Source organism: Narcine bancroftii, unplaced genomic scaffold (genome assembly GCF_036971445.1).
Source record: "Narcine bancroftii isolate sNarBan1 unplaced genomic scaffold, sNarBan1.hap1 Scaffold_310, whole genome shotgun sequence".
NCBI classification, from domain to species: domain Eukaryota; kingdom Metazoa; phylum Chordata; class Chondrichthyes; order Torpediniformes; family Narcinidae; genus Narcine; species Narcine bancroftii.
The window spans coordinates 25,169-51,680 of NW_027212048.1; the positions used below are offsets into that span (position 1 = coordinate 25,169).

At 43.0% G+C, this 26,512-nt stretch overlaps 1 long non-coding RNA gene across 2 annotated transcripts in view; it reads left to right on the top strand.

Annotated features, from left to right (window-relative positions):
- LOC138750956 (uncharacterized) overlaps positions 1 to 23,965 on the top strand; it is a 34,107-nt gene extending 10,142 nt beyond the window's left edge. The window contains exons 1-5 of one of the 2 annotated variants that reach the window (XR_011349638.1): positions 5,411 to 6,028; positions 7,419 to 7,507; positions 15,550 to 15,690; positions 22,520 to 22,584; positions 23,445 to 23,965. This is a non-coding gene — a long non-coding RNA (uncharacterized lncRNA). Of the gene's footprint in view, positions 1 to 5,410; positions 6,029 to 7,418; positions 7,508 to 15,549; positions 15,691 to 22,519; positions 22,585 to 23,444 lie in introns of those variants that run through there. The other variant, XR_011349637.1, reaches the window with a different exon arrangement.
- The last annotated feature ends 2,547 nt before the right edge of the window (positions 23,966 to 26,512 follow it).

Consider the following 26,512-nt stretch of genomic DNA (forward strand, 5'->3'; position numbering starts at 1 on the left):
GAGGAAGGTTTTCTTGGATTACAGGATTTGGTTTGTTTTGAAAAGTGAACTGAAAGATGGAAGATGGAATTTAATGTTGACAAGTTAGAGGTGCTGCATTCCGGAAAAAATAACCAAAATAGGACCTATGCAGTTAAGGGGAGGGGGTCGAGGAATGCAGAGGAACAGGGATCTTGGAGTTATGGTACAGAGTTCACTGAAGGTGGATTCCCAGGTAGACATGGTAGTTAAGAAGACATATGGTCTGCTGGCCTTCATAAATCATAGTGTAGGGTGTAGGAGCTGGGAGGTGATGCTTCAGCTGTTAAAGGCATTGGTAAGGCCAGGTTTGGAGTACTGTAAGCTCACACCAAGACACAAGAGCAACTTATCCGTGAACCACTCTTTGCAGACGATGCCGCTTTAGTTGCCCATTCAGAGCCAGCTCTCCAGCGCATGAAGTCCTGTTTTGCGGAAACTGCCAAAATGTTTGGCCTGGAAGTCAGCCTGAAGAAAACTGAGGTCCTCCATCAGCCAACTCCCCACCATGACTACCAGACCCCCCCCCCCCCCCCACATTTCCATCGGCTACACAAAACTCAAAACGGTCAACTAGTTTACCTATCTCGGCTACACCATTTCATCGGATGCAAGGATAGACAACGAGATACAAAACTGACTCGCCAAGGCAAATAGCGCCTTTGGAAGACTACACAAAAGTGTCTGGAAAAACAACCAACTGAAAAACCTCACAAAGATTAGCGTATACAGAGCTGTTGTCATACCCACACTCCTGTTCGGCTCTGAATCATGGGTCCTCTACCGACATCACTTATGGCTCCTAGAACGCTTCCACCAGCGTTGTCTCTGCTGCATCCTCAACATTCATTGGAGCAACTTCATCTCCAACATCAAAGAACTCGAGATGGCAGAGGCCGACAGCATCGAATCCACGCTGTTGAAGATCCAACTGTGCTGGGTAGGTCACTTCTCCAGAAAGGAGGACCATCGCCTCCCCAAGATCGTGTTATATGGCGAGCTCTCCACTGGCCACCGAGACAGAGGTGCACCAAAGAAGAGGTACAAGGACTGCCTAAAGAAATCTCTTGGTGCCTGCCACATTGACCACCGCCAGTATGCTGATATCGCCTCAAATCATGCATCTTGGTGCCTCACAGTTCGGCGGGCAGCAACCTCCTTTGAAGAAGTCCGCAGAGCCCACCTCACTGACAAAAGACAAAGGAGGAAAAACCCAACACCCAACCACAACCAACCAATTTTCCCTTGCAACCGCTGCAACCATGTCAGCCTGTCCCGCATCAGACTTGTCAGCCGCAAACGAGCCTGCAGCTGATGTGGACATTACCCCTCCATAAATCTTCATCCGCGAAGCCAAGCCAAAGAAAGAGTGCAGGAGCTGGGAGGTGATGCTGCAGCTGTTAAAGGCATTGGTGAGGTCAGGTTTGGAGTATTGTGCTCAGTTCTAGTCTCCGAACTATAGGAAGGATATAGATAAGGTGGAGAGTGTGCAGAGAAGATTTACAAGGATGTTGCCTGGTTTACAGCATCTGGATTACAGGGAGAGATTAAGGAGACTGGGACTTTATTCATTGGAATGTCGACGACTGAGAGGGGACCTGATGGAGGTATTTAAAATTATGAAAGGAATAGATAGACTAGACATAAACAGACTCATTCCCCTGAGGATAGGGAAGGTTGGAACAAGAGGCCATGAGTTAAGGGTAAGAGGGCAAAACTTTAGGAGAAATATTAGAGGATGCTTCTTCACTCAGAGACTGGTGGCAGAATGGAATGTTCTTCCGAATGAGATAGTTGCAGCAGGGTCCCTTCTGTCATTTAAGAGAAGGTTGGATGTGTACATGGAGGTGAAGGGGTTGGTGGGATATTGGCGGAGAATGGGAGGATTGAGCTAGTGGAGTTGTTCTAGTGAACCGTTGCGAAGTCAAAAGGCTGACATGGCCTGTTTCTGCTCTGTAAATGGTTATGTGGTTACATGGTGGCACAGTTTTGCATTTCAATGTCCCATCCCTCGTTACAAATCTCTCTGCTCTCCATGTTAGTGCTGCACATTTCTTCACTGCTGCTATTGCTAGACTCAGAAAGTTTGTTTGATATTTATCCAACTTCAGTTTTGTATCTGCTTCATAAAGTTGACCAAGCGCAAATATTCTTGTGTCTTTTTGATTTTTTATCTTCATAATTTGTCCTAATAATATACTGAAATCCTTCCAAAATTCTTCCACTTTTACACAGATCCAAACCGAATGGAAAAAAAAATCCCGATCACCTGATTACATTGAAAACATTTCTCGGAATAATTGGAGATAAGTCCATTTAATTTATATGGAGTAAAGCAGAATTGATGTAGACAATTGTACTTTTATAATTGACATAAATCATATTTATAACACTCTTGAAACAATCTTGACCCTATTTCTTCTTGAATTTGTATATTTCAATCTTCTTTCCACCTTTGTTTCGATTAATATAAATCCTTTTCCCCATATTATATTTGATGTCTATAAAATCTTCTTCCCACAAATTTAATATTCTATTCCCTCTGTTCATAGGCAATAACACATTTTTACTCACTGGTGTTTTTCTTGAGATCCCTACCTTTTTTCCATAAACCTACATTAATTTCTTGCCACATTCTGATCGGATCTATCTGTCTTTTTTTCTAGTAATTTGACTCTCCATTTACTGATAAAATACTTTGCTTCCCCTCCTTCATTGTTGTCGGGTTCATGTGGGTCCCAAACGTTAAGAATCAGACCAAAGCGGAGGTACAAAGCACACTTTTATATCGGGGATGGAAACATGACAACAGGGTCGATATGTTAGGCAAACCTCTATACACAGAGTACGCAGGGAGTAAATATACACTTCTAATTAGGAGGGAGAAACCGACAGAGCTTGGGGGAAATTACATGAACTTACACATTCAACATTCAGGATCAAGGTGATACTGTGAGCTCCCACCCCTTGACCGATATGGACACGGCTCTTCCTCGCTGACCTCGAGACTCACCCCAACCCAGTGTGGAAGGTGCTACTTCCTAGCCACAATGAGTTGAAAGAGGCAGAACAAAGGAGGACATGGTTCTTTATAGTTCTGGGGGACTGTGCTGGGAGGGCCGATCACTCGGGAAAGGCTGGGCCCCATTGACTGCTGTGGCCAATGCTCGAAGCCAAGTTCAGGGGCTCGGCAGGGGTCAGTCGAGGTGATTCACCTGGGCCAATTGGGTGAAGGTCAGGGCTGAGTCTGGCCAGGCTGCCTGGACTGCAGCTCCTGGTGGTTTAGGTGGGGCAATTGGGTGAAGGTCAGGGCTGAGTCTAGCCGGGCTGCCTGGACTGCAGCTCCTGGTGATTTAGGTGGGCCAATCGCAAGGGTCACTTTGATGGCTTGGAGTGAGTCTTTGACCTGGATTGACAGGTAGTATGTCCACCGAACAGGAGTACAGCAGCGCCACCAGGTGGTGGACACTACCTCTCCATGACAATCCACCCCTTCGGAAGACATGCTGCTTGCCAATAAAGTGCGACAGGTAATAAGAAGGTCAAACGGGGCAATGCAAAGGTGCCTATAAATTGACAATCACATCATGGAATAACTATAGCTATGATAACAAAAATAAGTGCAATCCCCCAATGAACGATAGTCACCCAAATGCCCCTCGTGGAGCCAAATGGCCCCCAGGGTCCCCATGAGGTGGTGATGCTGGTGGATCTGGTCCTTGGATTTTTGAATTTTGGCCACTGAGTCCCGAATGTGGTCAGTCAGCTGGGTGATGTTAGAGGATTCCTTGGGAATGTAGCTGCGGCCCTCCTGGCCAATGACAGCACAGCTGCCAGCAAGTAGTCCAGGACCATCCGATTTGGCATTGCCACTATACGTCTCTCCTTCAGCTCCACAACTCTTCAGGTCAGGGTGTCCTTTGTTTGGTGCAGGGACACTGCTGTCTCATTGGCCAACATCTCCAGGAGGGTGGCCAACCAGGTCATTTCCTTGGAGAGCCATGCGGTGCCATATTTGCGGAAGGCGATCATCCAGAACAGTTCAGCTGCAGTAAAGGCCCTCTTGTTGCAGTGGTTGCCAAAGGCTGGGTGCTCCCCTAGGTCATCGAGAGAGTGGATGTAGGGCACCTCGTATGTGGGGAAATGGCAGCCCTACCAGGTGGTAGGAAGCCAGGGGTAGGCACTGTGGCCGCCTACCCAGTGGGTGCCATTCAAGGTCCAGGGGCTCCCCAGCTTGGTGACATCAGTGGAGGTGGTGAGTGCAGAGCCCGGGTAACCTCTGTGCCGGTCATCACTGTTGCCGACTGGGAGGGTGGAGGTGTGTCTGTGGGGGAGTCTGCACCAACACTTCTTTGGTCTATGGATGAGTAGTGGGATGATGCGGAGTGTCGGGACTCGAGTGGTGGTCCACTTTTAGGCAGAAAAAGATATCCTTTCCATAGTCATTTTTTTTAACTTTATTTAAAATTTTATGACATGAATAAAATAAAAATTATATTTAAAAAAATAATAAAAGATAAGATAATAAAAATTAGAATACTACATCGTTAAACTACACAAATTAACCCCCCCCAATAATTATAACACAACATTAATCATCTAATTTAAAATTAGTCCAACCCCCCCAAAAAAAGAGTGAAGAATTAATTAACAATGTTGTAAATAAAATAGAAAAAACCCCACTTACAAAAAAAGGATAAAACTTAACAACAAAAAAATTACTAACAACAAAAAAAAATATCAATACTAAAATAATACCCTTAAACATATATTTAAATCAAACATAATACATGTATTTAACAAATGAAATCCACTTTAAAACTAAGTTCAAATATTAAAATTATATATCAACCACATACCTGTTATACAAAAAATCATAATTAATAATACATAAATACAGAATTTCCATTAATACCAAGTTTCCTTTATAATTCATCGAGAGAACAAAAGCATCCTTTAGAAAAACAATCAGATAAACTTTTTATTCCCTTCCCCTCCCCTTATATAAAAAAATAAAAAAGTTCAAACTCTTAAAAAAATTCTCCATATGCTTCATTTATAACATCTTCAAAATTCTCTATCGAAATTAACTTAATTTTATTAAACTCTTCTCCCTCAATGTATTTGTACTTAATTTTCTTCTTTTTCTTCTTATCACCTTTCCCCTCATCTTCCTCTTCATCTAATTCAACATCCTCAATTTTTGACTTTTATCTTCTGTGACATCATCCTCTTAAAAAAGAAAGAAAAAAGAGAAAACGTCCCCAAAAAAAAGAGAAAAAAAGGAGAGAAAAAAAACCTCCTAATTCCCTCTCAAATACAATCAGAAAACAAAAAGAGTTAAAAAAATATTTATTTTAAAAAATAATAAAAAAAACCTTCACTTCTTAACCCAAAAATTAAAAAGAAAAAAAAAACAGGTCAGAGGTCACAACTACCTCCTCCTGTTTAAACCGTCCAAAGAGGTAACTCCCCCAAAATATTGGGTGTGAGATAACTCACAGGTAGCTGATGACTTCTGGAAACTAGTGCCCACCCAGTTCCCTCTACCAACTCCCATTTCATTAAACTATCATCATTATTTAAACTATTTAAACTCTTCTCAAAAATAGAAGATAAAAGATTTATTTTTTTTAAATCAACGTTACCACTTCTATCACCATTGCTTTCATTTCTTTTAAAAAACTGGATCCCACCTTACATCTCTACTCTCTTTGGAGACCTTGAAGGACTACATCGTTCCTGAAACTGCATGATTGGCAGAGACTGAGCAAAGTCCATAACCTCTTTAGGATTGTCAAAGAACTTTGGCTAATTTCCATCCTAAAAAATCTTCAGTACCGCAGAATACCTGAATGTTGCCTTATGTCTTTTTTTCCACAACCGTTCTTTCACAGAATTAAATTCGCATCGTTGAAACATAATTTCTTGACTCAAATCTTGATAGAAGAAAACAGGATTATTCTGAACGATCAAAGGAGATCTACTTTGCTGGGCATTTCTAATAGCCGTACGTAAAATTGTCTCTCTGTCACAGTAGTTTAAACAACAGATCAAAACAGATCTTGGATTCTGTCCTGAAAAAGATTTTTTTCTTAAAACTCTATAAGCACATTCTAGTATTAAACCTTCAGGGAATTTATCCTGTCCTAACACTCGTGGATTCCATTCAGTAAAAAATTTTCTTGGATCTGGTCCTTCTATGCCTTCTGGCAAACCAACAATTTTCACATTGTTCCGTCTAGATTGATTCTCCAAATAATCAAACTTTTTTGCTAAATTTTTATTTTGGATCTGCAATGTTTCAATTATTCTATTTTCATCTTGCAGTTGATCCTGTGCATCGACTAAACCTTGATCACGCATTTCAAATCTTTCAATGGTTTCAAGCTTAAAAGGTCCATTAATGACTTCCGCCATTGCATTAATCTTGGAAATAAACAGGTTCACAAAATTAGCTAAGTGACTCGATACAGAATATATCTTATCTTCAAGATCCTTAACAGACATTTCAACAGAAGTAGATTCAGGCATAATGGGGTCTTGCTGTTCCTTAGAGACCACGGGATCTTCTGTCCCTTCCCTTAATTTAGTATCTTTTCTAGCAGTTTGACTTTGTATAAAAATCCCTCTCAAAGTCCCCCCAGCAATGCCAGGAGACTGAAGATCAGGGTTATCTTTAAGCCAAATCTCTTTAATCATCTTCACTGAATCAATGTCTGGAAAAACCGTTGTAATTGAAGATGCATTTTGCAGCGCCACCACTGTAGCAGTTGAATGACAGCTCTTTAACTCTCCAGCTGGTGGCGCCGCAGCTGATTCAACTGTCAAAGTCTCAGTAACAGCACTCACAGTGGCCGTTGTGTGAAATACTGGCACCCGTCCAGCCCTTTGTTCTGAAAGCTGTTGAGTGCGACCTTCAGAGTGCCTCACCGGCATAAAATGGAGTTTCAATGCCAAACTCTGTACGTCTTCCTCTGGATCCATTCTACGCTGAGTCCTGGCTTCTTGTAAACAAGTAGGCTCAGACATTTTCGGAAAATGTAGTTTTTTAACAGTCTGTTGATGTTTTCTTTTACCTTTTTCTTTGCATATAAACGATTAGGCACTAATCCAACACCTCTTATTATTTATGAACTTTTAAAAGAACTTTAACGGGCACCTAAAGACAAAACAATAAATCAGAGTCAGGAGAGGTCTGGAAGGCACGTCTGTTCCCTACGCCATCTTGCCACGCCCCCTAATAAATGTAATTTCTTCACACATACCAGCCATTATTTCCTTTATACCAGCAAATTGATCATTTAAAGTTTCAAAATTTTAGGTCATAGAAGACATCATCTTTTCATTTGGTTGGATCAGTTCTGTAGACATGAACTTGACTTCCATCCTTGTTGCAGGGGCCTTGAAGACTGGGGAAAGTGTCTGTGGTTAAACAACAGCTTTCATTGGAGAAGGAGATGTTCTGAAAGCCTAAGGCCTTCCTTCAGTGAGTCCAACTGCAGCAAGTAGTAATTCTTCCTCTTCTTCTCGAATTTCTGAGTTGTCCTCCTTCACCTCATACCTGGCAGCCCTACTGTGGTTCTGATCCAGAATTTCCTGCATGTGATAACATTCATCCATGCTGAGAGGCTCAGTAGCACGCAGGGGAGCATCTCCAGATGGGCCGCTGCATACTGTCAGTCGCCTTCCTGCTAAACCGTGCTCGCATTCGGGCACCCACCCCCCATCTCCTTAGTCAAGCCAGGCTCGGGTCAGATTCCATGCTCGCGCTCCTCCTGGCCCGCCGCCAGGCCAAAGATTTTGGCGACATCTTGCATCTCTGGATGCGCAGAGGATATGGACGTTTCTTCCTCCCAGAACGCGTGGGATACTCACGGAGCTTAATTCAAACCTGTCGGCAGCAAACTCTTAATGATGTCCCACCTTGTCCTGTGGAGCCCAGCACATATAACCATATGACAGATTACGGCACAGAAACAGGCCATATCGGCCCTTTGAGTCTGTGCCAGTTCACATGAACAACTCCACTAGTTTTCCCCTCCAACACTCTGGCCACATCCCTCCAACACCCTGATATTCATGTACACATCCAACCTTCTCTTAAATGACAGAAAGGACCCTGCCGCAATTATCTCTTCTGGAAGATCATTCCATTCTGCCACCACTCTCTCAGTGAAGAAACATCCTCTAACATTCCTCCTAAAGTTTTGCCCCCTTACCCTGAACTCATGCCCTCTTGTTCCAAACTCCCCTGCCCTCAGGGGAAAGAGTCTACTCATGTCTAGTCTATCTATTCCTTTCATAATTTTGAATACCTCTATCATAACCCCCTTCAACCGTCTACGTTCCAATGAATAAAGTTGCTGTCTCCTTAATCTTTCTCTGTAATCTAGATGTTGTAAGCCACGTAACATTTTTGTAAATCTTTCCTGCACCATCTCCACGTTATCTATTTCATTCCTATATTTGGAGACCAGAACTGAAAACAATTCTCCAAACCTGGCCTCACCAATTCCTTAAACAGTGCAGCATCACTTTCCAGCTATACTCTAGTCTATGCTATGATTTACGAAGGCCAGCAGACCATATCTCAGGATAAGACCCACTGTCTTAACGTCCCTCATATGCAAGATTTTGCCTCCCATCTGCACAATTTCTGTGCTTTCTCCAAGGTTGATCTTGTCATGAGATACCATCAGATCCCATCCATAAGGAAGACATTCCTAAAACGGTGATTATTATCCCTTCTGGGCTTTTCGAATGTTTTAGGATGTGACTTAAGTTGAAGAATGGTGTTCAAACCTGCCAGCGGGTTATAGACACTTTGGACAGAGATTTAGAGTTCCCTTACATCTACTTGGATAACATCTGGTAAAAACAATCTCATCACGAATATGCTGTCCAGACCGACTATATATCATATTCAGGGTGACATTGATATTCATGAATTAGCCAGTATCCAGGCAATGGACCCCGATGTTCAGGCATACAGTATGGCCATTACTAACCTGGACATACAGCAGAGGGCAGCACAACTGGGTGGCCAACCTTACTTTGTGACATGTCTTTGGGCTACATTAGACCAATGTTTCCTGCATCTTGGAAGAAACACCTTATTGACCAGAGACACAGCTTATCTCATCCATACATCAGAACATATGTCAAGCTCATGTCAAATATATATGTATAGCATGGACTGAGAAAAGGTGTCATACAATGGGTTTGCACATGTACCTCCTGCCAGACTGCCAAGATTCAGTGCCACTCTAAGCCACCTCTTCAACATTTCCTGCCGGTATGCAGGCAGTTGGAACACGTGCATGTGGACCTGCTTGGACCATTGCCAGAATCTCAAAACATGAGATACATTCTAACAGTTGTAGAACATTTCACGCGCTGGCCAGAGGCCGTCCCGTTGCCATCCAGTGACACTGAGACAAGGGCCAGAGCATTCATCGTCAACTGGATGGCTAGATTTGGTTTTCCCACCTTAATTCAGTCCGCGGAACACAATTCACCCACGTTCCCACTGGCAACTGAAGTCCACTTTTTAGGCCCGACTCACTGGTCCCAATTAGGTTGATGAGTTGCCATGCGTTCTTTTGGGAGTGCTCACAGCTCCAAAGTAAGATATGTTTGCAATGTCCGCAGAGATGGTTTATTGTACGGTCCTTACAGTTTCATGGGACATTCATTTCACAACCAACTCTGATCTGAATATCCTTCAGCAGCTTCGACATGGTATCGCTATCAGCAAAGCTTTTCCTACCCACTGGCTTGGATCCCTTTAACAGAATGTGCCCCACAACTCCTGGACGCTGATTTTGTTTTTGTGCGCAGACAGTACACAGGAGTGCTGTTACAATGACCGTATGAGAGCCTTTTCCGCGTGGTGAAGAAGGATGGATTTTAGTATACTTTGGACATTGGGGGACATTCTCAGCTGTTTAGTTTGGACAGACTGCACATGTGGATCCCGCTTCACCCATTCAGTGCCCCCATCCCAGACGATGAGGGTGTCCACCTAAGGTGCATGCAGCTGGTGTTTTTCTTTCTGGTGACGATTCTGGGGGTTGTAGCAGCTGTGAAGCGGGCCGACTGGGCAAGGTTCTTTGGCGGGCACATGAAATCATAAGGCAGACAGCTGGGTACTCATCCATTTAATTGACCGCATGCACGTGGTGCTGCGTCCCGAGGAACAGCACGTTGATCTGTGATTTCCCCTGCCGGAAGGTGCGGGACACTCACAGGGCTTAATTTAAAGCTCTGGTCCCGTGGATCGGCAGCAAACTCATAATGATGTCCCACCTTGACCCATGGAGCCCGGGACATGCTGTAAATAGAAGAAGCCTGACTAACCTGGTGTGTGTGTGTGTGTGTGTGTGTGTGTGTGTGTGTGTGTGTGTGTGTGTGTGTGTGTGTGTGTGTGTGTGTGTGTGTGTGTGTGTGTGTGTGTGTGTGTGTGTGTGTGTGTGTGTGTGTGTTGCTTTAGTAGCTCTATCGAAGTAGCCGCTACATAAATAAATATTTAGGAGGATTATCACACTTACAGGATACTTTTCATCCATCTAACAGCCTGTGGGAAGAAGCTATTCCCCAGCCTGTAAGTCCTGATTTTGATGATGGACGTGGTTAAAGATGCTGTTCACTAGATCAAAATGGTCTTTGCACTATTCCTTGAGCCCAATTTGAACAACACTCCTAGTAAATGTCATCTACAGAAAAAGGGAGAGCCCAGTGATCCTCACAACTCGGCATCATTCCTGTCTGATGCTTTACAGCAACTAGATCATCAAATGGTGCAGCCAGACAGGAGACTCAACAGCGCTCCTGTAAAATCTCAGGATGAGAGCCGTTGGCCTTGACCTCCTCAGCCTCCTTGGGAAGTGTAGGCACTTCCTGACCGATAAGGAGGTGTGATTGTTTTTTGTATTAATACGTGTGCTGTATGGATGGGAATTTTATGTGATTGTATTGTCCATTCTTGCTCTTTAACAATCTTTAGTGGATAGAAGTAGTCATTGTACTCTAGGATGTACAATCATGTACAGATTGTCTTTAAATAGCCATTTGGCCCAGATGTCTATTCAGTCCAAGAATACTTAGAATCACAGGCAGATTTTGAACAATAACACCATTCGTTCTTAAACAAACATTGGTTTTAATTTTCTTTAAACAGAAAAACAAACTGGATCAAACTTTAACTTATCTCTATTAATTTAACAGCCTTCCATTACCCCCTTCTAATTTTAAGTGCAGGTGTATTTAATGTGCATAAAGTTCTTTGACATGACTCCAAGTTCACCGGTATCTATCAATTCTTATACTGTGCACAGAATTCAACATTTATGAATTTTCACCAAGCTCTGGTGGTTAGAAGTAAATGTTTACCCTCCAGGAAGGCTCTTGTTGGTTTCAGAGAGGGATTTCATGCACATTGGACACACAAAGACTGATTCCCTCTGATCAGCCACTTTGGTGTCTTGCCAAAGAAACTTGACCCATCAGGGTTTTGCAAATGATAACCTCTTCTGCAGGTCACCATTGATTTCCTTTTGTTTCCCTTATTTCAGGTGAAACATCATTTCTAGCCAGCCATTTCCTCTTGTATGGACAACAAAGTTTTTCAACAGGTTGAACTGAGAACTCACAAACCGTCTTCAAAACAAGATGCCAGCTTGCCATTTCTCTCTCTCTCTCTCTCTCTCTCTCTCTCTCTCAATTTTAGAAAAAGCCTATTTGGTCTCTCCTCTCTGCTTGCAAAACCACATGACCTTCTTAGAACAGCAAACTGGTACCAGCCAGATGATTGCACCAGACCCAAACTTCTGAGTCCATTCATCTGTTGCTTTAAAAACAATATTCCATTTACACCTCCTTTTGAAATTCTTTCGCAAAAGTCTCCTTGTTTTGTCTTTGCAAAGGCTCTTGGCTCAGTCTCAGCAAAGCTCTTGCATTTTAAATAAGAGCTGTTTTGTGAAGTGGATGTATATGTTTGTGACCTAAACGACTCGTCCAATCCAACTCTTTCAAAAACATATCTATATACAATGTAAAATATATAATCTGTCACAGGACAGATGCAGCAGAAGAGCTGTGATAAAATCAATGGTGTCCTTGCAAAAAAAAAGTGGGAAGAGGTATAATCTGGTGAGTGGAGTTTGTAATAGTTTGAAACTTGAACCTCTCTCTCTATTTCAGGAGACAATTTACTGTCATGTAATTAAAAAGTGTCATATCACACAAAATTGCTTTTTTCCAGCTGTAAGACAGACAGACTCACCTCTGGCAGAAATTGCCTGAAATGCCTCTTGCAGTCAGAGAAAGACTGAGTGCTCCCCAACCCCCACCACCCTAAATGCTGGGCCAAGTCACTGATGGTCTCTGGATTCTCTTTCAATGCTCACAGACCATCCAAGTCATTGGCAATGTGAGCTCCAGTTTGGAACCTCTGACATAATTAGGAACAATTTAGCACTTATTCAATTCCCAAGTCTGATACCTGAAACACTTTTAGCCAGTTTTGACCCAGTCTCTAGCATTCCACAGCCTGGTGTGAGTTCCTTGACTTCTTTGTTCAGAAGCCCGCAGCCTGCGTGGGTTCCTCTCCTCAAGACACCAACAGCCTGCCACCTATGTGGGTCTTTCAGCTGCAGAACCCCTCACTGGTCTGCTTCCTTGGTCACTGACCCATGGATTGAATCCTCTGCTTCTGAGATGTTGGTGGGGTGTGGTCTTCCTGTTTTCTGGTGCCCTGTACTAGTCGTCCACTTTCCCAGATTTCACAGTGGCGAAGAAATCTAACAAAATTGTAACTAACAGGAGAATCGCACATGTCCAGAGGGATGGAAAGGGCATTATTACAAATTGAAATCTGATATTTGAATATTCAGGTGCCAAATTTGCAAAAGCATAGAGTATATATTTCTCAATCAATATGTAATTTTTTCCATAGGAATACAACTTTGAATTTTTGCATGTCATCTTGGCATCTGTAAAAATATATATATATATCTGATTTCCAAATAAGTGCAATATATTTCCTCATCACCACTAACGTTAATTTAACAAATTTCAATTGATATATTTATATATTTAATTTGGGCCTTGTTCCTTCAATATTTCCTAATAAAATAAGATCAGATTCTGCGGAAAAAATCTCCGATAACTTGTTCCATTAATATTGTAATTCTCCCCAAAAAGATCTTGCATTAGGACAAAGATAAGTTGAATGCAAGAAAGTTGCGACATCTTCACCACACCTAAAACATTGATCTGATAATTCTGATTTTATTCTATTCAATTTCTCTGGTGTAAGAAGTAACTGCAGAAGGAAAACTAGTTGTGAATTCCTTCCTCACTGCTGCAGTGTGGATCTCAAGTCAATACTTCCAGACTGCTGGGTTGAAGTGAATTAATACAACTCCCCTGGATCACGTGATCTCTATTGCCAAATCAGCTTCCTGTAGAGCTTTTCAAATCCAACTGCCTGAGTCACTTGACTCCAGGTGTAGCTTTCAGATAAAATCCTTGTTGACATCTGCTACATGACTGATGTAAAAACAATTACACTGAACTAATTTATGTCTTTCATTGAGATCCTTATATGGATCTCCCCATATTTGCCTATCAATTAAATTATTCAGATCCATTTCCCACCTTTGTCTCAACTTATGAACTCCTCATTTGAAAGTTCCTACTTGTAATAAAGAGGACATCATCAAATAATTTTTTTTAACAATTCCTCTTACAAGGAGTTCTATTTCAGTACAATATGGTTGGTCCGAACTTACCCTTCAAATATGCTCTTAGTTGGAAATAGCAAAAAAGAATGCAATGAGTTATATGATATTTATTTCTCAGTTGCTCAAATGGCATTAATTGACACCTTTCATGACAATCTTCAACATTTATAATCCCCTTACAAAACTCGCTATCCAGAAATTGATGATCCTTTGAAAAAGATACGAGGATTTTGAATCAAAGCCATTCTGGGTGATGTACATCCACTTACACCAATTTCATCATTTATTTTATTCCATATATTAATCAAATGTTTCAACAATTGTGTATCTTTATCACCAACTATTAATTTTGATTCCCACTTGTATATAAATTCTTCTGCTTTTCCCTCTCCGATTTTATTTGATTCTATTTTAACCCTTTCAAAAAAAGAAGCAAGAAATCTCATTTGAACTGCTCCATAACTATTTTTAAAATAAGGAAGCTGCAGTCCTCTCAATGCAGAATTTCCATTGGGTTATTTGTAACATGGGATTCAATCGGAAATGGGTTCACATGACATAAAACCACAATGCAGAATTTTTTTCTAAGAATGCAATACAAGAGGAGGGTTGTCTAGGTCTCCAGCAGGATATAGATCACAAGATATAGGAGCAGAAGTAGGCCCGTCGAGTCTGTTCCACCATTCTTCCACTCACCCACACTCCCGAGCTTTCTCCCCATACCCCTTGATTCCTTGACTAATCAAATAACTGTCAATCTCTGCCTTAATGATCTCACATCGGTTTCACGACCCACTGACAAAATAAATTTTTCCACATTTGTTTTAAATTGACACCCTTATATCCTGTAATTATGCTCTCCTGTCCTAGAATCCCCTTCCATGGGAAACATATTTGCCATATGTACTCTGTGCAAGCCTTCCAGCATTTGAAATGCCTCTGAGGTCCCCCTTATCCTTCTGTACTCCAACTAGTACAGTCGAAGAGTCGACAATTGTTCCTCATACACTAACCCTTTCATTCCTGATATAATTCCAGTAAATCATCTCTGACCTTCTCCAACACCAGCACATCTTTTCTCAAATACGGCACCCAAAACTCCAATTCTGATTGAATGGAAAGGGAATTCTCCAACGACACAAACACAACAGTGAAATGATATTATGTCTTGTTGATATTTACCACTCGGGAAGGTTCTTGTTGATTTTCAGATAGAGGTGTGTTGTTCAGAGAATCATTAATGTTTTTGTGACTCAACGAACCAGCATCTAAAGTCCGTTATCTCTTCACAAAAGCTTGATACATTTAGCATGGAGCAGAGCTGAGCCACGACTTTGCAGGTATTTAAGGGAGTGTGTGGGCAGGGTTTGTTCTGGACCAACAATTTCGCCAAATGACTCTGCTTGAAATCAAGATTCAAACCATTTTGAGGAATACAATAGGAATTGTTCAACAAGAGCCTGTTGTTCTCTGAGGAGTTTTCTTTCAATAACAGAAATAATTTTTTTTTAACAGCCCGTTAATATTCCTGATACAGATCTTTGAATTTAACTTTCAGGTTGCTATCTGTTGTTAACTTGGAGGCCTTTAATGGGGTGACTGGGTGGAATCTTTGCTTCAACCAAGCAGTTCTCTTGCAATTTTCCAGCTGTAGGATGCGATTCAGTTGCTTGCAAGTTTAGCAAGTGGGATTTTGATGTGAAATTGCAAATCGTAGCATCATTTTTGTGTTTAAAAATGCCAATGTGAAAATTTTAACTTTAGTCTTCTTGGTTTGCTTAAGTTTACAGAGGAGACGTTGGGTCAAGCTGAGAAGATAGAGTTGGATGCCCATTTGGTGAATCGGCTGGGCAAAGCATAAAGCACAAAATGAGGGTCTGAAAAATTAATGAAGGAGACTGAAGTGCCGTTGAACCAAACCCAGGTAAAGAATTTAATTTTGTGCTGTGTACTTAAGAGACTTAACGATTTGGGCTTTTAGTGGTGACCTATTTAAATGAACAAAATCTGATTAGAATAGAAGTTTATGGAATGTTTGGAAGTTGTCACAAAAAAATGGAGATATAAATTAGATGTTGTAATTAAGATAAATGAACAATACAATGAGCTTGGTGTCACAGTATCTGCCTCCCTCTACCATACATCACCGTTAAACCTTCTCCCCAATATGAACCTGATGTCAAAGTATCTGACACTGTTAATCGTACATCAATGTTAAACTTCTCAAGAATGTGAATCCTGTCTCAAAGTTTCTGCCTCAGTCTATCGTAGATCAACGTTAAACTTTCTCCCCCTGTGAACCTGGTGTAATAGAATCTGCCTCAGTCTACCGTCCATCAACGTTAAACCTTCTCCCCACTGTGAACATGGTGTCATGGTATATATCTCAATTTACATTATATCACCGTTAAACCTTCTCCACAACGTTAACCTGGTGTCACAGTATCTGCCTCAGTCTACCGTATATCACCGTTAAACCTTCTCCCCATGTGAACCTGGTGTCACAGTATCTGACACAGTTTATCGTATATTACTGTTAAACATTCTCCGCAATGTGAACCTGGTGTCACAGTATCTGACACAGTTTATCGTACATTACTGTTAAACCTTCTCCCCACTGTGAACCTGGTGTCACGTTATCTACCTCAACATACCGTACATCACCGTTAAACCTTCTCCCCATGTGAACCAGGTGTCACAATATCTGACACAGTTTATCGTACATTACTGTTAAACATTCTCCCCACTGTGAACCTGGTGTCACTGTATCTGACACAGTTTATTGTACATTACTGTTAAACATTCTCCCCACTGTGAACCTGGTGTCACTGTATCTGACACAGTTTATCGTACATGACTGTTAAACCTTCTCCCCACTGTGAACCTGGTGTCACTGTATCTGACACAGTTTATCGTACATTACTGTTAAACATTCTCCCCATGTGAACCAGGTGTCACTGTATCTGACACAGTTTATCGTACATTACTGTTAAACATTCTCCCCACTGTGCACCTGGTGTCACTGTATCTGACAGTTTATCGTACTTGACTGTTAAACCTTCTCCCCTCTGTGAACCTGGTGTCACTGTATTTGACACAGTTTATCGTACATTACTGTTAAACCTTCTCCCCACTGTGAACCTGGTGTCACTGTATCTGACACAGTTTATCGTACATGACTGTTAAACATTCTCCCCACTGTGAACCTGGTGTCACAGTATCTCACACATTTTATCGTACATTACTGTTAAACATTCTCCCCACTGTAAACCTGGTGTCACAGTATCTGACACAGTTTATCGTACATCTCGTTAAACTTTCTCCCCACCATGAACCTGGTGTCACAGTATCTGACACAGTTTATTGTACATTATTGTTAAACCTTCTCACTGCTGTGAAGCCAATGTCACAGTAACGATCTCATTCGTCCACACATCAGCATTAAACCTCTCTCCACTGTGAATCTGGTGTCACTTTGCCTGCCACATTTTATTTTACATCAGCGTTAAACCTTATTCCCATTGTGAACATGGTGTCATAGTATCTGTCACAGTTTATTTTACTTCACCATTAAATCTTATTCAAATTGTGAACCTGGTGTCACAGTATCTCACACAGTTTATCGTACATTACTGTTAAACCTTGTTAATGTTGTGAACCCATTGTCTCAGTATCTCTTATCAGTCGACCATACATCATCGTTAAACCTTTACACATCTGTGAATGGGTGTCACAGTATCTGACACAGTTTATCGTACATCTCGTTAAACTTTCTCCCCACTGTGAACCTGGTGTCACAGTATCTGACACAGTTTATTGTACATTACTGTTAAACCTTCTCACTGCTGTGAAGCCAATGTCACAGTAACGATCTCATTCGTCCACACATCAGCATTAAACCTCTCTCCACTGTGAATCTGGTGTCACTTTGCCTGCCACATTTTATTTTACATCAGCGTTAAACCTTATTCCCATTGTGAACATGGTGTCATAGTATCTGTCACAGTTTATTTTACTTCACCGTTAAATCTTATTCAAATTGTGAACCTGGTGTCACAGTATCTCACACAGTTTATCGTACATTACTGTTAAACCTTGTTAATGTTGTGAACCCATTGTCTCAGTATCTCTTATCAGTCGACCATACATCATCGTTAAACCTCTACACATCTGTGAATGGGTGTCACAGTATCTGACACAGTTTATCGTACATCTCGTTAAACTTTCTCCCCACTGTGAACCTGGTGTCACAGTATCTGACACAGTTTATTGTACATTACTGTTAAACCTTCTCACTGCTGTGAAGCCAATGTCACAGTAACGATCTCATTCGTCCACACATCAGCATGAAACCTCTCTCCACTGTGAATCTGGTGTCACTTTGCCTGCCACATTTTATTTTACATCAGCGTTAAACCTTATTCCCATTGTGAACATGGTGTCATAGTATCTGTCACAGTTTATTTTACTTCACCGTTAAATCTTATTCAAATTGTGAACCTGGTGTCACAGTATCTCACACAGTTTATCGTACATTACTGTTAAACCTTGTTAATGTTGTGAACCCATTGTCTCAGTATCTCTTATCAGTCTACCATACATCATCATTAAACCTTTACACATCTGTGAATGGGTGTCACTGTATCTCACAGTTTATCGTACATTACTGTTAAACCTTCTCCCCACTGTCAACCTGGTGTCACAGTATCTGACACAGTTCATAGTATATCACTGTTAAACCTTCTCACAAATGTGAATCCCACTATAAAATAATACTCCCCTTCTAAGTCTCACTGTATTGAATCCCACCTATTTAAAAAATTCCAAAAATAGAGAAAAATCAATCCCAAAACAAGTTGCTCAAAAGTAGCAGTCCCCTAAAAATCTGGGTGTGGTAAAGTCCACAAGTGGCAGGTGACTAAAGGACTCAGTGTCACCCATCCCCAGTCAGACTTTTACAAAGTCCTGAAACAAAAACATTCAACCCAGTGATTCCAATCCCAATGATTGTTCCGGATCATCAATATCGAGAAGACTTTGCGTCAATTCAACTTTTTTCCCATTCTTTCCATATTTTCCAATCTTCCCATTTCCATTCCCATTGACCCTTCCTTTCGGTGACAATGGTGAAGATCGCCCATTTCCTCGTACATCTGGCAATGAATTTGCAAATATTAAAGCATCGTGGTCATTTTCAAAAAACTGAGATTGAAAATTCCGATAAAAATCTTTCAATACTGCCGCATAACTAAAAGCAAATTTATATCCCTTTCGCCACAATACTTCTTAGGCTGAATTAAATTCTCGTTCTCTTCTGATAATTTCTTGACTCAGATCTGCATTAAACAAACCCTATTATTTTGAACCATCAGTGGATCCTGATTTTGCCGTGTTTTCTGCACCACCAATCGAAGGATCACCTCTCTGTCTTGATATTTAAAACAGCGAATCAAAACTGCTCGTGGTAATTGGCCTGGAAACGGTTTCTTCCTTAACGCTCTGTTTGCTCGATCTAATTCCAGTCCATCCGGAATGAATTACCTGCCCTACACTTCTGGGTTCCATTTCTTCAAAATCTTCTCCGGATCCGAACCTTCCATATCTTCCGGAAGACCTACTATCTTAACATTATTTCTACGACTTTGGTTTTCTAATGTCAAACTTCAATAATTCCTTCTTCTGAATCCCCCAATCTACAAAAGGATCTTCCACTATTTCCATTTTATCTCTATTACGCTCCACTTGACTCTTGCATTCAAAAAAGCCTCCACAATCTTTTTAAAATGATCTTGCACAGTATCCACTGATCGTGTCCATCTCGTAACATCACTCTTAACTACATTAATATCTTGCTTCATGAAAGTTATTTCTTCACACACAGTGTTCATTTGAGTTTTCATTTCCAAAAATCCTTGAGTCATCTGATGAGTCATCTGCATTGACATATTTGACATAACTTCCATGAGCTGAGCAATCCCTTCCAGAATTGGAAACACAGAATCCAGTCCAGGATCCATAACCTCCATTTGAGGCCGACCTTCTTTTGCCTCAGTCCCCAGTTCTTCAAGTTCTAATGAAGTTGAGCATCCTCTTCCTCCATAGCAATAGGTCCTCTTCCAGTGCTGCTGCAGGTCTGGACACCCGACAACAGTGTGCCGACCTCGTCAGTTCACCGTCGCTCAGGCTCCCCCACAGCCCACACCTTCTCCAAAGGTTTGTGGACCCTCGACGCACTGTGCATGCCTGGTAGGGCCACCGACTGCGCAGGTGCGTCTTCTGATGCTACACTGTACCTCTCCTGACCACCAGGCAATGCTGCAGGCTCACGGGCCTGTCCTCGCTCAGCTGGCCCGCCCTCACGCCTGTGTTCTGCTGGCCCGCCCTCACGAGTGCATGAGTCGAAACCGCTGAACACATCACTGAGCTGGCGCCATCCTGCGATAGCGCAAGTGGTACCGACGAGATACTTAGCCGGGCAGGAGTCCTCTGAGACTTGGGGACTCCAGTTGACAACTCCGTTGCTTCAACTTGAACTAGGCCTCGATTCTTCAACACTTTGTAAGGTAATTTCTTCTGTAACTGAGTTTTCGATTTTTTCACATTTGCAGCCATTTCGATCCTCCACTATTCCAAAGTCTATAAACAGTATTTTTAACCACTTTTACAACTTTTAAAATCAAGCATTTAATAGTCTAACTGGGGAAGGGTGGAACCACACGTCTACCCATCAGTGCTTAAATATATTAATAATGAAATCATGAAGTTTCATCTCTTTGTGACTGACAGAGATAATGAAAACCTAGACAACAACAAATGGCAGATTTACCACAGGACAGAGTTTCACCTGATGAATTCCCATTTACATCCGTGGAAGTTGATTATTTTGGTCCTTTGCAAGTAAAGTGAGGACGAAGTGTTGAAAAACGATATGGAGTTATTTTCACGTGTTTGACTATGAGAGCAATTCATTTTGAAGTAGCGTCATTGCTTGACAGAGACTCTTTTATTAATGTTCTTTAGCGTTTTATTCTTAGACCTGGTCAAGTCAAAGAATTATGTTCTGATAATGGATCTAACTTTACAGGAGCTCAACTAGAATTATGAAAAGTTATTCAAAATTGGAATCAACATAAAATTCATGATGCATTATTTCAGAAAGAAGTTAATTGGATATTTTATCCACCCATAGTTATGGGTGTGGTACGGGTAAGGGTTAGTTGGTTGTGGAGAACGTTTACAAAGGTCAGTCCAGCCTTTATGGGCCAAAGGGCCTGTACTGGGCAGCAATGTTTGATGTTGTAATGGATGCGGAAGCTCTGGGAAGGGGTAAGGGAGGGACTGGCCAGGAAGTCTGCAGATGCTGGGTCCGAGGGCAATGCACAAACATGCTGGGGAAACTCATGGATAGTTTTCTGAGGAGCAGGTCCTGCATCACGAGTCAAATTGAGTATTTCGAGGAGATGTCAAAGGAAATAGATGAAGGTAAAGGTGTGTATGCGCTGCATGTGGATTTTAGTAAGGTGCTTGACAAGGTCCTCACAGTGGCCTCATTTAGAATGTCAGGAGGCATGGGATCCATGGAGCCTTGGCTGTGTGGATTCAGAATTGGCTTATCTGCAGTAAACAGAGGGTAGTAGTAGATGGAACAATGACTAGTGGCTCTCCAAAGGGATCTGCTCTGGGACCCCTGCTCTTTGTGATTTTTATGAATGATGATGGGAGTGAAAGGGTGGGTACGTCAGGGGATGACACAGAGGTAGAGATGTTGAAGACAGTGTAGAAGGTTGTCATAGGTCATCCAGTTTTCAGATAATTGGCAGATGGAGTTCAATCCTGTAAATACAGATGTACTTAAATAAGCAACTGGTCCAGGTTTATTTCCAGAGTAATTTTCAAGGGCACGAATAACAGTTATTCCAAAGAAGGTTGGATACCCATAAAAGTAGCTTCATATAGACCAATTTCTTTATTGAATGCGGATTACAAGAACGTGAGGGCAGAGCACTTGGTTAGTGACAGGATTATGAACAGTGTGCAGGACAGAGAAATATTTAGATCCTGCTCCATTAATCGCTCAATGTTGCTATGAAAATTGAGTGGGAGTTTAAGATGGTGTATTGTGTGCTGGCCTTCAGGAGTCAGGGGATTGAGTTCAAGAACTGAGAGGTAACGTTGCAGACGTATAAAATTCAAGTCAGACCACACTTGGAATATTGTTTGCATTCCTGGAGCGAGAATACCAGAGGACGTCTAAATAGGGAGGGAACTTTAGTCAAGATGTGAGGGGTATATTTTATTCACACAGAAAATAGTGGGTGCCTGGAATGCATTGCCAGGGGTAGTAGTGGAGGCTGGTCCATAAAAGGCATGAAAATGATTTTAATATGGGGTCAGGAATAAATGAAAAACAGAAGGTACTGGTGTGAGGGAGGAAAGGGTAATATCGTTGTGGGGTAGGTTCATATGGGTCAGCTGAAGGGATTCAACCAATCCATCTATGATTTGTCCAGCATTTGCTGCCATGTCGTGGTGAACCAGGGTGTTGCCTGATGGAGACACGGTGCTTTGAGCTCTGCAGAGATAGATCGTGGTTTTCTCCAAAACACACTTCCTCAGGTAAAGCAGAGGAAGGGGGAAGGCCCTAGTGTGCAGGGGTAGGGAGGGGGGTGATAGGGGAAGAGTTGGGACCCTCCAAAGTCATCGTGATCAGGCTTTGCAGACAGCATCTCTATCACCCATATTTCTCTTCCCAGGAGAAGGAGCGATCTCAGAGACAAGACACAAGTCCAGAAGAACCTCGTATCCCAGCTGATCAGAGGTCAGATAACATCATGATGTCCTGAATTCCTCCCCCTTCTTCTCCCTCTGGCCCTGCCAACCCCATTCCCTGCATCTTCCATGTCCCTTCACCCACCCCCCCTTCTCCCCTACCCTTCCTCGATCCCAACCCCCTCCCGCTCACCTTGCCCTTCCCTCACACCTCTGCCCTAACCCCAGCCCTCCTCCCTTCACCTCCCCTTCCCCCTCCCCCTTCCCCCTCCCCTTTCCCCTTCCAACCTTAATCTAGGGGAAGGAGGGGTAGGGGAAGGGGGTAGGAGAAAGGGGGTAATGGAAGGGGGTAAGGGTAAGAGTAAGGGGTAGTGTTGGGGGTGTGGGTATGGGTGAGGGGTATGGTTAGGGGAAGGGGATAGGTGTAGGGGATAGGTGTAGGGGATAGGGGTAGGGTTTACGTTTGGGTTGGGGAAGGTGGGTAGAGTTAGAGTTAGAGAGGGCTGGGATAGAGGTAGCATTATGGTTAGGGTTAGGAGACATGGGCTCGGATTAGGTGTAGGTTAAGGGTGAGATTTAGAGTTCGGGGATGTGGGTTTGTGTTGGGTTTAGGGGAAGGGAGTAGGAGGTAGTGGTAGGGTGAGGGTTAGGAGAAGGTGGGTTGGATTAGGGTTGGGGTTAGGGGACGGCATAGGGGTAGAGATAGAGTTAGGGGACGGAGTAGGGGTAGAGTTAGGGGACGAAGAGTAGTGATAGGGGGTATCGGTAGTGTTAAGGTTAAGGTTTGTTAGGGGTTAAGGTTAGGAGTAGGGGAATGGGAAGGGGGAGGGGAACCGGGAGGCGAGCGGGGGAAGGAAAGGGGGAGGGGAATGTAATGGAAGATTTAAACCATGTTTTATACTTTTGCAGACTTTGCTTCTGCAAGGCTGAGAACCTGCTTGTTTTTTACAATCAGCAGACATAAGCTAAATTCCACCAAGGGGCCAGAGATGCAGTTATCTGACAAAAGGACATCTGTGTACCAAGAACATTTAATCTTCCTGCTTGTTTTGGTCACAGACTGTCAGAGGCCTTGCCTTGATGCAAAATAACCATTGTATTCAAAGTGATAAGCTGAGAATTATGTTATTCAATCGAAGCCTAACATGCTAGCTTACTCGCTTATCTTTCTTACTGTGCTGGGAATAGATGCTTGGGTAAGCAGTTTTCGGGTAATATAAGCTATGGTCCCGCTGCTGAAGTTTGAGACTCTCTGAGAAGTGGCAACATCCGTCAGCAAGAAGAAGAATTTCTGGAGTCCAGCTAACGTCCCAGTCGAGGGAGGTGGAGAAGCTGCTACCGGCGACCGACAACCTACGACAAGTGTGCAGTCGTTGCCTCGCTTCGGCAGTTGGGACCAGTCCAGGCGTTGATAAGTATAATTGGGAAGGGCTTGCATAATTTAGTTTGAAATCAGCTTTTGAATTTGTAATAAACATTTGTTTAAACTGAACTGCTCTCGGTGTGGGTGTCTATTTTATTTCGGTAGCTCAAACACTGTGACCAATCTCAAACGAACAAAGTGAGAAGTACAAGTTTACGCAAGACAGGGAACGGGGTGGAGGTAAGGAGAGGTAAACGGAGGAAGCCATCCCTACCCCTTCCCCTCCCCACCCCTTTCCCCACATTATCCCTGCTTCTTTTCTCCTCCTTCTAGCAGAAGTCGGGCCTCATTCCGGCCAGAACCTCCCTGTGGTTTCAGAGCCTCCGTTTCAGGAAGTGCCTTAGATGTTCGCTGCTGGACAGATATCTTGTCTCTTGATTCATTCTGTACCATTATTATTAAATTTAAAAATGGTTGGGTTTTTTAAAGCTAGAATGCAAAAGGCTGGTCCAGATAGACAACACAGAATTAGGCTCTTCGGCCCCTCTCTCCTGCTGGCTGAGTTGTTGTATTCAGTCCATATTCCTCTCCCCGTTTTTATTCTTTGCTCCCATCCAGTTCATGTTGCCTTGTCAATCTCATGGCCTGTGTAAGAAGCTGCCTGGCTGTCCTGCTTTTATTCCATATCTCCTTCCTGATGGCAGGGGGACAAAGATGCTCTGTGCTGGATATCTATGAGTCTATTTACAAATCCCATCCCTGCAAACAATCAGGGGTCCCTTGCCTTGAGTTTCCACCCATGTTGCATCTCCCTCAGCACTCTCTCGTCAGAACACTACTGCACCCTCCTTCCCCTCCTCTCCCAAGTCTCAGTATCCCGCTGACAATTCCAGTCAGCTGCCATATCAAGACCCTGGCCCAGCTAAACCAATGGATCGATCAGCACCTTCTCCCCTCAGGAGTTCGAGGAATCCACTCTCTCGCAATGTCTTGCGAATAAATGTCCTGCATTCGCCTTCCCCTTGGTTTCCTCCTGCTATCAGGCACCTGGATGGTCCCCACACTGTTGAAACTACCCATGTTCTCACTGATCTCTCTGCACCTCTGCCCTCCATCCAAGGGTCTTGGTTGTCTTGTGGGGCTGGTGGAGAACAATGCACCAACTCAAGGAGATGGGGAGCAGTACAGAGACCCCCAGCTCCAGGAGACAGGGAGAACCACAAAGATGCCCAACTCTGTCAATCAGATAAAACCTGATGATCAGTTGCAAGGTACAAGGAACTCTCGGTACTGCTACATGTGGGGCATCCCCACACCTCCACCCTGGCAATTCTCAAAACAGTTTTCCTATTCATGTGGGGGTCCATGTACATGGTCAATCAATGGGGGCAAGGGTGTAACCAGCATGGCCATCATTGTGTGTGGCTGTGCATGGAACCAAAGTGCAAGGGCACCAAATGGCGCTATGTGCTGAGGTTCTACCTGGCTCAGGTGTTGCAAAAGATTGGTCTGGCCCGGGTGCCACTCAATGTCCCAGTCAGCAAGACTTTGCCCCTTCACCTTCCTGGGAATGGTTTCATAGACAAACACATTTGACCACAAAGCCATCAGCCAGTGGTCAGCAGAGAATTGCTGACACAGAGACTCTAGGCTTGATGGGATACTGTGGGGTGGTCCACTGAGCAGAGCATCCAGAGACATCCAGGAGGTGTTCCAGAGGGCCAAGGACTCACTGGCCAACACCACCCTTCTGGTACACGCCAGGCCAGAGACACCCACCACTCTCACAGTAGATGCTTCCAGCACAGCAGTAGGGGGCGCACTGGAGCAATTCATTGAAGGGCAATGGCAGCCCCTGGCCTTCTTGAGCAGATACCTCTGGCCACCCGAACTCAACTACAGCACCTTTGGCTGAGAGCAATCGGTGCTGTATCTGGCAGACTGAGGCAGGTAATCTGACCTCAGCTTCACAGTGGGGAGAATGTTTCACGGAGATGTACGAAAAACTGTCACAAACACTGTGACACTGGGTTAACAGCAGTGAGAAGGTTTAACACTAATGTACGATAAACTGTGTCAGATATTGTGAAACCAGGTTCACAGTGGGGAGAAGGTTTATCAGTGATGTAAGAAAAACTGGGGCAGATACTGTGACACCGGGTTCACAGTCGGGAGAAGGTTTATCAGTGATGTAAGATAAACTGGGGCAGATACTGTGACACCAGGTTCACAGTGGGAAGGGGGTTTAATGGTGATATGCGATTCAATTTTGCAGATACAGTGATACCGGTTTCACAGTAGGTAGAAGGTTTAACATTAATGTATGGTAGAATTAGGCAGATTCTGTGACAGTGGGTTCACATTAGGGAGAAGGTTTAACAGTGATTTTCGGTAGATTGAGACTGATTCTATGACACAGGGTTCACAGTAGTGAGAAGGTTTATCAGTGATGTTTGGTAAATGTTGGCAGATACCAGGAAAATGAGTTCACTGAAGTGAAACGGTTTAATATTGATGCACGATTAACTCTGGCTGATACTGTGACACCAGGTTATCAGTTGGGAGAAGGTTTAATGGTGATGTACCGCAGACTGAGGCAGACACAGTTACAACG